The sequence below is a fragment of the Rissa tridactyla genome, chromosome 1, assembly GCF_028500815.1.
Source record: "Rissa tridactyla isolate bRisTri1 chromosome 1, bRisTri1.patW.cur.20221130, whole genome shotgun sequence".
Taxonomy (NCBI): domain Eukaryota; kingdom Metazoa; phylum Chordata; class Aves; order Charadriiformes; family Laridae; genus Rissa; species Rissa tridactyla.
Genome location: NC_071466.1, coordinates 190,349,352 through 190,367,236, shown reverse-complemented (window position 1 = coordinate 190,367,236; position 17,885 = coordinate 190,349,352). Strand labels below are relative to the sequence as shown.

The 17,885-nt window shown below is 40.8% G+C and overlaps 1 protein-coding gene across 12 annotated transcripts in view; it reads right to left on the bottom strand.

Annotated features, from left to right (window-relative positions):
• Positions 1-17,885, bottom strand: part of FOXP2 (forkhead box P2) — a 440,098-nt gene that overhangs the window by 417,320 nt on the left and 4,893 nt on the right. Inside the window, exon 2 of one of the 12 annotated variants that reach the window (XM_054220028.1) lies at positions 4,599-4,757. The exons of 8 other annotated variants lie outside the window; for them this stretch is intronic. The gene's annotated coding sequence lies outside the window, so the exon portion shown is untranslated. Of the gene's footprint in view, positions 1-4,598; positions 5,461-12,194; positions 12,634-17,885 lie in introns of those variants that run through there. 3 more of the 12 variants (XM_054220050.1, XM_054220021.1, XM_054220044.1) reach the window with 3 other exon arrangements.

The window sequence follows — 17,885 nt, the reverse complement described above, 5'->3', positions numbered from 1 at the left end:
CAAAATATGACCCTCGGCACACCTAAACCACATCTCTTCTAGACAAAAACAGTCACTTTGAGCCGATCCTAGCTCTCTAAAACCTCTTGTCAATAAAGAAGCAAGGGACCAGAAGAAGAGAAAACAAATCCCGTTACCGAGTATCAAGATCCCTGATTGTTTCCTTGCATGATAATAAAAAGCAAAATGAGATACACTGAAGATGGAAGTGGAACATCAGACACACTCCAGTATGCTAAGTCTGAAATACACTTCAGTACAAATGAGAAAGAAAAAGTCCAAATACACTAAAAGGATCTAGAGTCTCTACATCACGGCCCCCAAGTGATTCAAATCCCTCGAATTTTAAGCATTTTTTTCCCAAGAGATTAAATATTTAAGGTACAAAAACTATTAAGATTATGACTGTTTACCTCATTGGTGGCAGCATCTTCACAAGCGAGCAATGACAAGCTCATTCTCACTTTCACTCAAATTCATTCTTCCTCTCAGTGAAATAACACGGCAAAGAGAGAGGATGGTATCTTTATTTTTAAAATTGTACTTGTCCTATTAATTAAAAGCTGCATAGTCCACTCATTTAAATTTTCTTTGTAGCACAATGGCAGTCTGTTAGGGGCAGTTGCAGAAACAAAAGCAGAAGTGAAAGGAAACAAACCTCTGAGAAAAATAATTGATAAACTTAAAAAAACTAATTGCCATGCTGTTAATACTGTCGCTGGCAAACACACTAGCAAGTTTACAGCAGATGTGTTCCAGGCTACTCCAAAATTATGTATGTGTAAAATGTTCATAATAGAGTATAAAAAGTCTAAAATTTATTAAGGTTTCATGCTGATCCTCCAGTCTGGCAAATGTTTGTAAAAAGAAAAAAACCACAGTGTTAAGTAAACATTTCAGGTCTCAACCTTCTTTATATGCCTTTGAACCTTTGCTTTCATGTGCAATACCTGACAGCCCACTGAGAATAAATGCTGAAAGCCCCAAAGATGGGTAAAACAGAATTTCTGACTCAGGAAATAAAGATCAGCTGAATATGATTCCCATATGGCAAACCAGATCAATGGAAAGCAAGACCAAAATTTACAATATCTATACTGTGCAGTACAACATGGAGGTTGTCTTTTATTGCTGGTAGCAAAACTCCCAGTGGCCAAGAATAAAAGCAGACACAAAGATTATACATCCACTAATGGTGAACTCCAAAAATATACATTGATAGATTTCAGAGTAGAAAAAGGAAAAAGGGAAAATTTTGAGCCTTTATTTAGTGTTACTGAATACCAATCAGCAATTAGAGCAATCAACTTTCAGCACAAAATCCAGGATTATTAATATAAAGGCATGTTTTCAAAGCCAAGGGGGAAAAAAGCCCCAGCAGATCGGATTACCTGATATGAAAAGAAACACTCTTTGCTGTAAAACTGAAACAGCTTCAAGGCTACTTTTGTGATAGCATGTGTGGCTGAATGTGAGAGAATGTATAACAATATTATTACTTTTATTTCAAGATTTCCTGTAAAACCTCAGGTCATGCTCATGAAGACTTTCTTAAAAAGCAATGATAAAATCTGATGAACAATTTTTAGAAGTTGAAAGAAGGACAATGGGCAGGGGGGAGGTAATCAAGCAGTCCTCAGTGACAACCGGCACAGCAACGCTCCGACTTGGGTTAGCAGGAATCCTCTGTCGGGAATCCCAAAGCAATGCACCTCGCTATCTCTGCTGGGGTCTCAGAGGGCACAAGTAGTAAGAAGTCTGCAAGTGAAGGAAAAAAAGCTCAGCTTTTCAGATTCTTCTAACACAGTTCAGATGGAAACACACCGAAGGGAAATTCTTAAAAAGCAAAAAAAAAAAAAGATTTCTTTTATTTTAGTAAATATAAAACAGACCAAATCAAAAAGACATAAAATCACTTTCAAACTTCAGCAAAATATTTGCTCTATTCTAGCTCTGAAGTCTCAACAAAATAACATGAAACCTCACAGTGTCTCGGACCTACCTCACATTACCCTACTCCACTGGTTGGCACTTGAGAAAAAGGATGGGACGGCCACAGCAACACGAAAGCCCTATGGTCCCCCAGACACCAGAACTGGCCCAGAACTGGCCGTTCCAGGATGTCCACAGAGAGATGAGGGTGAAGGGCAAAACTAGGAACTTCACAGCAATGTTACGTCCTCAATCTCTCCCTAAATAAGCAAATGAAACACCCTGACACTGCATATGGACAGCTTATATAGCATTTCCGAAACAGTTTTTCCAGTAGGTAGAAATATACCCTAGACATGTAAAAGAAACAGTGTACATGACAGAGATTCCACTGGCATCCAACCTGGATGATCTTCATAACTCCTGGTTCCACCACTGGGGAGCAATGCAGTCAAGTCAATCCTGGCTCAGAAAATCCTAAATACTTAAGCATGTTACTATGTGTATTAATATGTATTTTCTGTGGTGCTTCATCAACAATGGTGACATACTTCAAGCATAACCTTAGGCTGTAAATGCTGCCATTAAAGTGCAATATGGAAACGGCGAAGAAAGTAATATTTGAGTAACTTTATGAAAGATCTTCCGCGAGAGAACTAATAGAGGAGGACCTCATAAAAATTCTGGACTCCACCAGCTCATCACTGACCAGAGCAGGTTATTTTCCCCCATCGCTGTGAGCTGGACCACACAATTTTTTACACTTACGAGATAGAGCGTATATACTCTCCCCTACAAGACTAACAAGCTCTCCTCTCATCTCCTTTCTCGGGCAACATTACTATTCATTTAGGCCAATAACTGCAGCATCTTCTTTGACTTATACATCTCTCAGTCTTCATACACAAGCATCTAGGCCCTATAGATTCACAAATTTACACAAGATTTACATGTAAATATTGTAGGATCTTTACAAATACTATCTTTAAAGTATTTCTCCTCTCAAACTGTATGGCTATTACACTCCCATCTCATTTCAGATCTTGTTCCTATCTTTTGTTCTAATCTTGACAAACGCAATCTCGTTCCACTGACATAAATCCAGTATCCCATTATATATTAATCACTTATCTTCCATGTCAAAGCCTACTTATCATCTCTCATTCCGTATCTAGAGGTAAACTCCCTTCTCCTTTAGGTCCAGGCTGCCAGCTTCCATCATCTATGTGTTATTTTTTCAATTAAGTGTCTTCAGGCTTTTTATCCAGGCTGACATCTCACACATCTGTGAACGTCCACAAGACTAACTGATTAACCTCTTTCAAACTGCTTTGGCAGGAGACCTATGGAAAATTTTAAAACGGATTATTTGCTGATGCGCTATGGTAACTCCTTGTTTTCCTGTCTTCCCTTGCCTGTTTCTACCTGTTGCCTCTACCCGTATGTTTAAATTGTCCTACTCCTGGGTTGGGACTCACAGTGGCTCCGTGCACGGCACCTAGCGGTGGCCTCCCAGTCCACGTCCAGTGCTCTAAAACACTGCCAAAGGACGGACACAGAATTAATGAATATTCACATGCCAATAAGCACACTAAGCGCTCTCCTGTTTCTTTCAGAAGAAAAAAACAGTGGTCAAACCAACATTAACATTGATGCATTTTCTGGTTGTAAGGGACTGCTGGTATAATGCCTTCACCAAATTTGAGTTTCTGTTAGAAGAGTCCTTCAATCACAACCTAAAGTTTCCCAGTGAAATCTACTTTGAAGTCCTTAATAATGTCTTCTTGCAAACAACTACCCTGAGTGTTAAACACTGCTCTTCTACTAATGAGCTTTGTTATGCCCTTATAAGGTGGACTGATGATCCTCTATTACCAAGTTTCTCCTCTCCATATAGTCTCTTTTCCACATAGTTTTTTAGGAAACCATCCAAAAATAATGTCGACACCAAAAAAGGAAGGATGGAATTTAGGCAGGAACATCGAACCTTGTTAATCCTATTTGAGATACACTTTTATACATCCAAGGGTATAAAGTCCCAGTTTAAATTTAAAATGTCCACACTCATCTCATTAGGCAACATAAATACACTCTGGATATGGATCCCAATATTGAAAGCAAAACCTGCAGTAATGTCTCTAGATTTATGCCCTTGTATTTGCTTGTACTTCAAACACTTTATTTGGTCAGGGCTCATACATTATCCCAATTGCTAAGTATCATTTCCTGTCTTCTTAATTACGTACTTGTTTTGTGTTTATCAATTGACATATTTCCTCTCCACTTTTTTACATTTTTGATCAGCTTCATATTTTACTTTCCCACAACTGCAAAGTTACAAACATTACACCTCCAAGTCATAAAAAAAAAAATCCTTCAAAGATATCAGACTATTCACCCTTATTATTCTGTATTAGTGTCTTACAATTTTAAAAACTTTTTTTCCCTAAAATCCAAGTTGTTGGAGCGAATGAAGGAGTGCCACTCAACAAACGCAAGAGCCAAAGCAAGAAAACAGTTATCACGTAACACACAATTATGAGAAACAGTTTCATTTAGGAATCAGATGTTTAAAGATTTTCAGTATGTAAAAACACAGCACATCCTTCTCTCACATTTTTATCCCTGCGGTACAAAAATCAAAAAAAAGCAAATTAGAGACACACCTCCAAACTGCAAACTGGCTTTATTTTCCATCCCCCTTACTCTTTTACAAGCTGAATGGTGTTCCTACCAAACCAACTTCCCACAGAGCATGCAAGATCAGTGCAGGTCCAGACTCTTCTCTGATGAGCCCCAGCTGCGGAGGATGGAAATCTTGCACGCTGCAGAACAGATGGGGTACCAAGTTTTAATAGCCTGATTCTGTAACACTCGGTTCAGGAAGTTTTTACACATCCTATTAATTATAATAATATCAGTGAGGCTTACCCAGCAAACAAGCCAAAGCAGCTGAGCTCTGCAAGAAGTTTTTCAAAGGTATAATGGAGTTAACCAAAGGGCATTAGTAACTACTGAAGGAAAAGGGGGGGAGATAATAAAAACAGGCAATCAGCTACAAAACATGAGATGAGACTTGAAGGCTACTATTCCCTCTTTCAAGCATAAGATTGATTTTCTACTGCATCCCTAAGCAAATTACTTGAATCTTTAGCCTTACAGAAATCAGGTTCCACTTTAACTTTTTCCTGATACATCTGACATTTCAGCTGACATGAAGCACTTTCCATTGTACAATGATTTCCGTAAAAATGTGATGGTTTCTTGCACTACCACTGTATTTTATGCAGCTTCTTCACTTTGTGGTATCCCTCTAGTTAAGCAGAAGGTTTAGGACCCTCCTTCTTTTGATGAAATACTCCTTTTCTACAATCATCCCCTCCACTGTTAGGATCCACTTTAAATAAGCACAAGAAGAAACAAAAAGTACAAGCAAGCAAAAGCAAACAGAAAAAAATCAGGGCTACCCTCCTCAGAATTAGCAGTGCTCTTGAAGACTTCCAAAAGCAAAGATTAGAAAGGATTACAGCAGAGGAAGGTTTCTTTGATCCATACTCTGGTTTCCAGGAGTAAGTATCTCGCAGCAGGATTACAGGGGCACACTTGCTCAGCGCCGCAGCCCTGGCAAGGTGTTGCCACTGCGCAGGGCATCACCTGCCTTGCCACAGCTCTCCTCCAGAAGGCCTGTCCCGGCCATCCAGGAGGGCCACAGCTACAGGTCTGAAGCTCTAGTTTTTCCAAGACCTGTATTTTTATAGCTGAAGATGAAATGAGTTAAAGCACTCTGGAGAGCTAGAAGCAAGTTAAACTGCATAGATACAACCATTGTATTTGCTGACGGTTCTATAGCAAAGAAAATGCATCATAATCCCAGAATTTCAAAAACCATTAACTGGTCTCCTTAAAACATGGGGAACAAAGTTCCCCTCCCCTCTTCAGCCTTTCACTATCAGCAGGATTATATTTCTTTTTTCCTGCATTTTTTGTTTGTTTGTTTTTTCTTTAATTTGAACGTTATTTTTCCATCTGGCCTGTCTTAAGATTTCAGAACTCTCCTGTTTGCCCATTATGTCTGTATGTAAAAGTTAGTATAGTGCCAACCTGAGAAGGTCAATTATGTGTTTTCCTTTACATAGGCAAATCCATACAGAATGATGACACAGCTTTTTTGTCAACTACACGACTATTTGTGAGACAGCAGAGGAGTGCGAGGGACCAGGATTCCTAGTTTCTGCTTTCTAAGAGCAGCACACGGTCAAACACTTCCAAAGACGAACGGTAACAGCATCTTCCTTTGCATCACCAGCAATGACAGGGCTCCACCCTCTACGTGGTAGCCATGGGCTCCTACTTAGGCCAAGTTAACCAAAGGCTGGAACACCTATGCTGTCAGGACAGGCTGAGAGAGTTGGGGTTGTTCAGCCTGGAGAAGAGAAGGCTTCAGGGAGACCTTATAGCGGCCTTCCAGTACCTAAAGGGGGCTACAGGGAAGATGGGGAGGGACTCCTTATCAGGGAGTGTAGCAATAGGACGTGGGGTAACGGTTTTAAACTGAAAGAGGGGGGATTTAGATTAGATATTAGGAAGAAATTCTTTACTGTGAGGGTGGTGAGACACTGGAACAGGTTTCCCAGGGAAGCAGTGGATGCCCCATCCCTGGAAGTGTTCAAGGCCAGGCTGGATGGGGCTTTGAGCAGCCTGGTCTAGTGGGAGGTGTCCCTGCCCATGGCAGGGGGGGTGGAACTAGGTGATCTCTAAGGTCCCCTAACCTTATGGCCTTATGGATCTCTAACCCAAACCATTCTACGATTAAGTCAATTATCATTATGAGACTAATCCTTTGCAGGGAGGGCCACGCTATATCAATGTGACTTACCAAAGCACGCAGCGTGGTGTGTTTTCTGAAAGGCAATGAGGTAAAGCAGACGGGCCACGGGTCTCCCTCCTAGACTACACACCTGAATCGCATTTTACATTTTGTATGAAGTGTCTTTAGTGCCAACATTCATCCATCCATCCATTTTACAGGTAAGATAACAGAGAGTTATCTCCTTTAAAGAAAGAGTACTAAGCCTTAATGAATAGTAATTATCAGGGAAGGCATACGCATTTTAACAATATACAATGTAAGAGATAGGCCTATTATTCTTGTTTCTATTAAATCTGCCTTAAATAAAAAGATACTTGAATGAAAACAGGATGATCTTTTTCTCTTTCTAAATAAATAAAATCGCATAAAAGCAAGAGCTTCCACAATGGAGTCTGCAGCAGGTGCAGAAATTATGCTTCATGAAATAAATTTGCACTGCTTAGTATTTGTTTCAGTATGCAGTCTTTTGTTATTGTTTTGAATCTTATTTATTTACTTAAATACTTAAGTTATTAGTGGTCAAATTTAACAGCCCATACAAACATACAACCATCAACAGAAAATTAAACTAAAAAAAAAAATACAATAGTCTGCATGAGATTATACCGAACTGCAAACAAAAGTGGCAAAAGCAATTAATCAACCTTAAATGAGCAAAAGCTCTAGATCAACAACAGGGCTTAAAACGAATTAAAACTTTGCAAATGGTCACAGAAATGGCTTTTTTTATTTCAAGTATGCTGAATTTTAAGAGACTTCAAACTGTTAAAATTGCAACCCAAAGACAGAAACACTGCTTATGTAGTTACTCGCTATATATATTCATGCTGCTAGAATTTTTTTTAACTTCTTCCCACCAACAACAAAAATGCAGGCCTTAAATGAAGTTTACAGTGGAAGAAGCAATGCCTTCCATTTTGTATCACAATAATCAAACTAGTCAAGTCAAAAGTACATTTTAGAACACACCAATTTGCAATATGACTAACAGTTGGGTTCTGCTTGGGATATTTTTTTTACTTTTGTGAAGTTTACTGGAACGGTATTTGCTGAAAGTACTTCAAATTTGCCATGTAGAAATCAAAAAGCACAATTTTCGTTTATGCAAAACATGTTTTGCAGGAAATAGATGGTAGAGCTGGAAGCTGGAAGCAGTTTGGATATAATTATTAGCTGTTTTACACAGGCCTTATGATAAGATGAATACACACATGAAGTAAATTAAAGAATTTCTTTTAAAGCATTATAAAATTTCAGAATGAATTATGAACACTTATGTACTAGCTAATTCACTTTCCTCACATCTTCTATTACAGACTGAACAGTACAACCTACTCCTACTATCACTGTACTCAAAAGTGACACTGTACACTGCACAGAAGGCTTTGCAACAACGAAATCTAGTTGACGCACTTCAGCAGTAACAGGACTTCCACCTTCCAAACATCACATCCACATTAAGCCTGTAGATACACTGTAGGAAATATCAAAAAGACAGGTCTCTTACAGCAGGTTTTTAAGGAAACCATTCCCATTTTTTTCTATAATTGAAGCAAACAGATGATTTGGGGGCTAATTCAACAAGAATTGTTTTCCAAATCAACATCATCACTCATTTTTTTTCATTCAGTTTTCTTTTACTGGATATGCATATCACTTTTGACTTGAAATAAAATCCAAAACAAGAGGAGGAAGAGCCTTACTCAATACCTGACTTTGACGCTGCACAAGGAAGAAGACCAAGAGCTAATTTGCAGCAAAGCCCGGAGCAGCTGTTCCATCCTGTTGGTTTCACTCATCTACTAGGTTATAGATAGTTCGACTCATCTACTAGGCTTTTGATATCTACGTCAAACGAGCTGGCCAAAAGAAACACTGAAGTTTACCATCATAAGATGACTCTCCACTAGCCTTTCACCTGCCTTTTCCATTCACATTTCTTATTTCCCAATAATCCTACTGAGCTGGGATGTCCTGATTGAGATGAAGAAATGCATGGCAAATGCTGTTGCAGACGATGCACCAGCAACCAGCGGCTTACATGCAGGCACAAAAGACTTCATCCCAACCTTGTCGTCTGCAGCCATCTGCAGACCCGTACTTCTCAATTTAAGGAGTAAACCAAACTGTCGCCAATCCCAGGCTGCAAGTTGTGGTCACTGGTGAAACAAAGGTTCTTTGACACATTGAGAAGTAATACAGTCTGAGCTGGTGAGTACCTGAGTCTGAGAAGAGAGAAACCCTCCATACACTTACCGCAGGTGGGTCCCCCAACCACCAGCCTGCTGGAGAGACCAGGGAGGAAGCTTTCAGCTGCTCCTCTGCTGGGGCTGGGCCACAACAAGGGAAGTGCACTAAATATCAGGAGGCCAAGTATGGAGCTCACCAGTAACCACGTATTGGTAGACAGGACAGGGAGAAGTGGTGGTCCCTCCTCAGGAGATCTCCAGCACAGCACATTCAAGTCCTCAAATAGTGTGAAACAGCACCGGAGAGAGACTGAATCCAACACCTCTGCCTGGTCCAATTCTGTGATTGTATTTCTTGCCCATCTCCATCATGACTCAAGTCCATTTTAGAGCTCAAAGGGTTACGCTACCGTTACACCTTGATACAGTATTAAGCAGATTAACAGAAAAGAGTGCATTAGGTGAGAAACACCCTGCACAAAGAGACATTCTACCAAGAAAAAACACTGATGCTCTCTTAAAGAACATATTTTCCCATATATTTCTGCTCTTAAGAGCTCAGGTTAAAAGTGTAAAGTGAACGCTTTCCTCACGCAGTTCAACTCTCCTTTGTGCGAAAGGCTAATTTCAGATATATCTAATTTCTCTCAGAAATAATTTCTGCACGCATTTAAATAATTCACAAGGAAAATGCACTGTCTACTGAGAGCATGATAACATTTGTTTAGATCAACCAAAAAGCCAGATGTGAGCAATACTGCAACACCACCAAAAGAAATGGGTTTAGCTAATTTTTCTCATTTGGACAGTATCTCTTTCATCAGGTCATTAGCTTCTTAAGTTTCCTTCTGTGTAAGTGTCAGGGCTATCACAAAAAGGTGCAGACTCCCGGCAGTTAGAGAGAAACGTAATGATCTCTGAACACGATAGGCAACACAAAAACCTGTTTCTGCTCTCCTTTGTCCATACAGTCTTAACTCATATTGAGGAAACACCTCCAGTCCTCATCCAAGGATCTCCCTTTAGAGAAGCCAACCTAGTTCTCGCAGTTACTGTGCCTGGAGTAAGGCTGACTTCTCAGTCTCCAAAGCCTTTCAGCAAGTGAATGGGAAGCGGTAGATAGATTAAATTAGAAGATCAGAGTTTACAGTCGTTGAGCTTCAGAAAGCAATTTACTGGCATTCTCTATTTAATTATATCAACACCTCATAACCATTAATGAATTTATCTTTACTGCACTGAGATTAAGTAACGCTATCATAAAGTTCCACAAGAAGTCTACATCTGAGCCAAGAATTATACCTATAAATTTTAGGATGGTACTTCGTCTACATCATCATCATTCTTCACAACGTTAAAAGCAGTTAATTTCAACCTCATGAGCCATGACTGCTGCCCCCTTCCCCACCTACTTAAGATAAAAAAATGTTTGTTTCTCTGTAGGCCATTCTTGCCCATTACATCCCTATTGCTGTGCTTGCCCCTGACAACAGTTTATTGAACATTAAAAAGCCAAGTATTTTTCAGTTATAGGTGGATACCCTGACATGTGCAAAACCTGCTCCTCCTCTCCAACCCACAATGCCCCCTTGAGGCAAAAGGGAAGGGAAATGAAAAAGTGGGAAAAATGAAAAAAAAGAGGAAAAAGAAAAAGAAGGAAAAAAAAAAAGACTGAACACTGGGAGAAGAGCTTTCTATACTAACAGGGGAAAAAGAAAATAAGAATTCCAACAAAGATTGTCCACACTTATGACACTCATCTTATCTTTCTCTGCTTAAGCAGTCTGTTGGGTTTTTTTTCCTGGCCTCCTTCCTGGTATGAAACTTCTGTTTACTGTTTACAGCAATTTCAGGAAGGGTGCAGGGAGGCAAGTTCTGAAATCCTTTCCCTTTACATCAAATTCTACATATACACTTAGGTAACTGGTAAAAAAAAAAAAAAAAAAAGCAAGGACAAATATTTAATTTTAACTTACGACTCTAAACAAAGCCACATTTCCATAAGGCAATCAAAGGCAGACAAACTAATATCCACAGATATGAGCAAAAGTACCAACATCTGTTTTTCATGAAAATTAATCTTTAAATCTATTATAATCTAGTGATCCCTACAGACCTCCAACAGGCATGGCCCATGCCTATTTATCAAGAATTAAGTAAGAAAGTAAAGAATTCTGGGAGGCCTTCAATTTTGTGCCTAAAATCTTGGGTTTAGGTTGCTCTACTTGAAATGTAGAGAAAGAAAGAACTGTGATTTATCTATCGTATCCCCTATGCTTTTTGTATTTTTTGTATGCATCAGAAGTACAAAAACTTTCTGGAGACAGTAATTTGCACTAGGTTAATAACTACCGGTAAGAAAGATATTGAAGAACAAAACAGATTTTCTCAATATACTGTACCATCTTCTGCTAGCAGGCACACACAAAACACAATGAGAACAAATTACATTCAGACGGTACTAATGTTCAGGATTTTAATATCGCTCTTCTTACTACAACTATATAAAACTCTCTGCATAAAGGTTACCTCTAACACATCTTCCAACTCTTAAACACATTAAAAAACACCCTTATTACATTGTACATTTAACCACAACACAAGAAAAGGTTAGCTCCCAATAATAACCTTATAAAGAAAGTACAGTATCAGTTAAATGGATTTTAAGTAAGGGTCCAAGATCATATTAGGCAGCAATTATAAGCTACAAATTGTATTTCATATCTTCAGCAAGAGTTAGCACAAGTCTTGCTGAGTCAAACCTCTGCTATAAAACCCCTTGCCACGTTTTAAATGCTGCAAGCAGCTGAGCCCTGAGGGGTTAAAGCTAATGCTAAAGGTAAAGGCTTGAAGAGTTGACCAGGTATCTCGTGGCCATAGATCTAAGCGTGTCAGTCATGGGCAAATATACCATACTGCGTTCGCCAGTGAAGGCCAGGAGTAATAGATCAAGTTCATCAGCTGTTGCGGAGCCTCCCAGGCGAAACATTATTTTCACTGTGCCTACAGCGATCTGAGCAGTAAAGGTGACACTGGATGGTGACTCACTATTTCCATCCATAGAAGGAAAGTAAACGCATTAAAAGTGTTTCTTCCAAACAACATCTCCTGACAAAGAGGCCCCCTAAGTGTCGGGAGTAAAAAGAAAATGAAAAAAGAGCCCATCCCAATCAGAAGGCCTCAAAGAAGGAGCAATCTCTTACCACAGCCCCCAGCTTAGCAAAGCAGCCGTCCTTGCAGCCTGACCTGAAGTGTCACCTACGCAAGCCAGAAGCCACCGCTCCCCGCAGCCAGGCTCTAAGGCACCTCGCCGCCGGGAAGGTCCCCCCAGCCCACCGCCCACCACGGCGGTGAAGACTTCCCCACTAGCGGAGGTCTCCAAGAGGAGCCGCTCGCTCCCTCCCAAGCGTGCGGCCAAAGCTCGGGTCTGTGTCTTGTTTTGCTACCGAAGCATTCCAGGCTGTGTCAGTTTGGATTGCAACATAAATATTGTGTAACTGCAGACTCCTTAGTTCCAATTATGGTAATACTGCAGGTGACAACGAGACAGGCATTTTTAATAGTCTGTGGTCGCATTCTGCTCCCACTCCTCTGTGACTCAGATGAAGAGAAATTCAGCTAAAGGAAATTTTGTTGATAACTGAATTTGGAGCAAAACTGCACGCCTGACAGTGACTTGGAAAAATGGTGTCTTCCTCGTTCTGGTAGTAATTTAGTGGTAACAACAATGACCCAAATGGCAGTCACTGGATAAAGAAGAGTATTTATAAAACTCTATTTAAATGATACATAAGTATAATTAGAGGTTTGGATATAAGCACTACTGATTCACAAAAAGCATAACAAGGCTCATAGTTTCAGTTTAAAATTTAATTGTAGTTACTGAAGACAGGTACTGAAACAAGAGGTTAAACCAGCACTCCAGTTAGCGCCAGGACAGTAGGTTCCATTTTTACACATAATTGAATAATATAAATGTATTCTTCTACTGAGTCATACAAAGATTCAAAGTACAAGTGCCCAGCCTGCAACTCAGGAGGACCAGTCAAGTTATCATGTAGTTTGCTCCATCCGTCACCTTTCTCAGAGCTTACAGTAACTCTCCTCTCATGTGACAACCAAACAATAAGGGGGAGGAAGAGTCTCAAGAAAAGAGAGAAAGGTCCAACCTATAGCCATACCCTTTCTAGAGGAGTACATAGGGAATTACTGGTGTTCATCCACTACGTTGCAAGCCCGAAGCTCCTGGGAAGTGCCAGACTTGCTGCCTATGGGCAGCAGCACTGATCCTGCGGCACACAACATCTGACAGTCCCAGCACAAGACGTCTGATTAGGCTGGACACCATGGATTTAAAACACGGATATATGTTCAGCTTTTAAGAAGTGTCTTTCTCATATGTCTTTGGATCCTCACCGATGATGTACCTGACTGCTGTACTCTTTAAGATTCACTTACTGAATAAATGGAAGTGAACCCTTGAAAGTATTTAAATATTATGAAAAAGCATTGATTTTTCATCTTAGTGGTAACTTGCCCAGAGCCTATCAACAGTTGGTGTAAGAACTTGTATTGAAAGCAAAACCAAAAAACGCTTGGATTTGTCTTAAATACACATAAGCGGTCCATCACCAGCCCCAGTCTATGTGGCTCTGAAGAACAGCTAAAGAGCTCGTAACTTCTCAGCCTCAGAAACCGGTTTTGAACATGAGCGTACAAACACATCCAAAGCATCAACCAACCTCAGTGCCTAAGTCAAAACAAGGAGTCTCCACATCAACTTCAGAAAATCTGGGATCGGAGCTGAAGGTCTTGGGAGAGATTTTTCAACACAAGTACGCGGCCATCCTCTCAAGTATGTCCTCTCCTGAAGCGTGAGACAGGTCAAGTTGCAAGGAGGGCACCTGCATGCCACAGGAGCTGGGCAGCTCAGTCTGAGCAGGGGGTACAGCCTGGCAGCAGGCTGTCACCAGTAGATCAAGCTGCTCCCTCACTCACCATTCCAGACCCCACTGCTGGTCCAAGTGATGCCCAGACCCCACAGCCACCCCACCGGCTGACCAGCTGCTGGGGCACGGCAAGACGCGAATGCCGCAAGCCATGCTCAGTCTGGAAATGAATTCAGACCTGGTCTGGAAGCACCCTCACCTCATTTTTTCAAGCAAGGTTTTGGAAGGGCGGGTTTTCCCATCACAACTCTTAAAAATACCTTTTGTAGATGGTGAAAGCCACCCTCCGGCACGGTCAGTTCCTGCCCAGGAGAACCCCACTCCTTGAACAGATCTGCTGCTTTAACAAAGGACTGAACGTTTTTGTCTTTACTGACTGCGCTCTTCTTTAAGATGCTTTCTGCCCCATAACCTGGCATACAGTAAATCCACCCGATACATTAATTTTCCTTCTGCCATAGCCTACTTCCTGGAAAGACATGGCTCAACATAGGAGCCCTGCTGTAGCCACGCATGTGGGCACGGGCAAATGCCGCTCCCAAAGCTGCACAGATCCACAGGAGAAACCTTTGAGCATCACCAACCCCCCCCCTAGCTGTGTCCTGCAGCTATACACAAATATTTTGGCAGTTTTACCATTTTCCTGGCTTCTCTGTGACTTGAAAGTGTGATCTGGCTCCCAAGTACAAAACCGAAAAAAACAACCAAAAAAACCCCAACTAACATTTTTACAAGGTTGCCATGTCGCAGTTCACAAGATACAAATTTCTGGTTGCTCAGGTATACTTCAAGTCCTTTCCTGGTCAATAATTAAACAGAGGCCCAAGAACAGACTGGTCACCACGTCCACTGCTAAACACATCTTTAAGTCTTCTACAAGATGTCGGTCACTTAAAATAGAACTAAATACAAAATATGTCAAAGTTTCTGTCACAATAATTTTAATTCATTTTCTTAAGCAACAGAATGTGTATGGATTTGTGACACTGTGTGAAACTTCTTCCGTATATTCCATATAGTTATCTGTTGAATTACTGACCATACGTATTCTTCAATGTACGCTGACAGTTATTGTGTACCGGGAACAATTTACAGGCATCACCACAACATTAAAAGTAATTTAAATGCATTCAAGACTGGTAACAAATGAGTCTGAATGAATTCCTGCGTGAAGGCATTTCATGATCTTTAGCAAAGCACCATCCTAATATTTTTACAGTTTTAGCACCCATATATTCCACTAATTGATTTTACATGAAGAATGATTTTTACCAGATATCAAGGAGTCCTCAGCACCCTTCCTTTTACATTCACCGTGCTCTACATATGATAATCATTTACTCCTCTACTGAACTAAACATCTTCTCCTACAAAGATGAAAACATGTTGACACAAGTGAAAAGCATAACAGCTCACCAGCTACGCATATCTTATCTCTGCAGCCTGCACACACCTGACCGCATTAGGTTTTTGTGTTTTCATTTTTAGGTCATGAGAATACTGTAAGTACTGTAATGAAACCACAATCCTGTCTGTGTTCTCTCACGGAGAAGTGCCTTGAATCATAAATATTTCAATTATTGTGTTTCAGGCTCTATAAGATACTAGCCTCTGTCTTCTAGAAACTTTTCATCCCCTTTATCTTCAAAACAGCTCTGTCCTTCCTCTGCCACAGCAAGAAAGTGATACTTTGATTTGCAGTAATTAAAAATCAATTTTCAATGCAACAACTAATAAATAAGTTTCTAAAGACACACATTGGAACTAACAAGATCTAATATTTAAGAAATGGCACTCAGTGGTGGCCAGAGCGAACTGGCGTCACTCCTGTGCCTGCCACATCTCCGCCTGACCACGTGCGTTAACACTGGCATTAAAAAAAGTTAATTATTTCTTCCCATAGATGAAGTGAAAAATTTATTTCGTGTATTGGGCATCAAAAAAAAACCACTCAGTTGTTTCTTCTGCGGAGCTGACCCCCTCTCCTCGGCACAGCCGCCCACCTCCCGGCAGCTCCTGCCCAGCCACACGTTTTCTCTGGCCTCTTTCCACAGCGCTCCCCGGCTCCCCAGTGTTTGTGTGTTGTCCCGCTCCTTTCCAAAGCCCTTTGTGGCTTCCCACCTCTAACCCTTAAAATTTCCTCTACGTTATTTGTACGTGGAAAAACTTGACTGTTTCTCATCTGATTTCCAAGCAGTTAAACGTCAACTACAGGTTTTACTACACAGGTATTACCCACCGCTTGTTTTCCTAGGTGGGTTACAATTCCGGGAGAACAACGTGCCTCCTCAACGTTAATAGTGAGAGTTGCAAAAAGAGAAATCAACAACATAATTGACAGTAACTTTTTTACAAGAAGACTTAGCACCGACCAAACAGCAAAGTTTAAATGGTGTTTAGGGATATTCAACCTCTCTTAAATTTTCTTCGCTGTTCCTGGGCTAATTCAAAATCAACACCTGATAGATCCTTAGCACAGCCTTATGCCTGAAATAATAACCTGGCAACTCTGCGATTGGAGTTTCACCAATCACAAGTTCCTTGCAAACCGAATTATCCAATTTGGCCCTGTTAGAGAAGCCACGCAACTCAGCACACTTGTACAGCCATTCTCCTTCCTTCCCTCAAAGGACACATCACTAAAACCACAGTGCTAATATCCACCAGGATCACACTGTTTTAACATATACATGTGTCAAAACCGTAATTTGTCAAATTATGTCAAATATATAAATTCAAATTACATCACATACATAATTAATATTTTTAAAATAGGTATCAGGTTGGTTCAAGTTGAAATAAGGAAGATGGATAATTGAATAACTCAGTATTTAAATTTACTTAGGAGAGAAATTCTGACCAAAGCTGCAAAATATGCATCGCGTTGTGAGAGAAAAATTAAATTATTCTAATAGGACGATGTATCTTCTTTCAACAAAAAATCAAAAGGTATAAGAAATTTTTAATTCAAATGTAAATACTTCTCCAAAGAAATAATGTGCTTAGAAAAACACAACAAATTCCTAGTTATATATAACGATATACCACCTAGCCTCAAAATGCCACTCTTCAAATGAATTTCCAATTTTGGGCCCAATAGTAGAGAGTATCTCCCACAGGGACAAGGTTGGCACAGGCCCACTGGAATCTCGGTCGTCCTCGCAACATCCTGGAGGCAAACCAGCTGAAACAGGGCTGAGATCAGCAATTTATAGACATACTTAATGTGATGGAATTTGCAGCCGTGGTCCAATGCACAGCAGAGGTCCAAAGGACCAGTTCACTGAGCAAAGGATCTGCAGCATCTCTGTGGAACCTGCAACCACCAATGGGCTGGAACCTTCTCAAAGCAGAGACACCCCACCACCCGCTTTCAGTACCTGCTGCCCATAGGATGGAGGGAGAAGACCAAAGTCTCTTGGCAAACAAGTAAGCTCCACGGATAAGCCAAAGCCAGCCTGTGAACCCCAAAGAGGGCTTGGGTTTTATGATGGAGATCCGCAATCACTCCTTCCACCCCAGACGAGCCATCACAGGGCAGCAGGGGGACAGAGCAGAAAATGTCGCTCCTGCAGGTTGAATGCAGGTGCTGCCTGTGCCTTAAACCGATCTGCCTGTCGTTCCCTCGCACAGCCTGATCAATCAGAAACTCATCTGCGTTACCTGTAGCCACAGCGAAGCTCTCTGCCCGCCGTGGGGCACGTCGAGGGTACAGCTCGTGGTGTCCAAGGGAATCGGCTCTGCCCTCAGCAGCCAGCCTGACTAACGTACGTATTTAAATAAGAAACAAACGGCAGCGAAACCCCTTCCAGCTCCAGACATGTGATTACTATTTGCAGGAAGAAGAAATAACTAACTAAACGGATAAAAAGTTAAGCCTACAATGTTCTTATTCCCCCTCCTGAACAACTTCTGCAATTTCCTAAAAAGACTTAAGATAGTTAA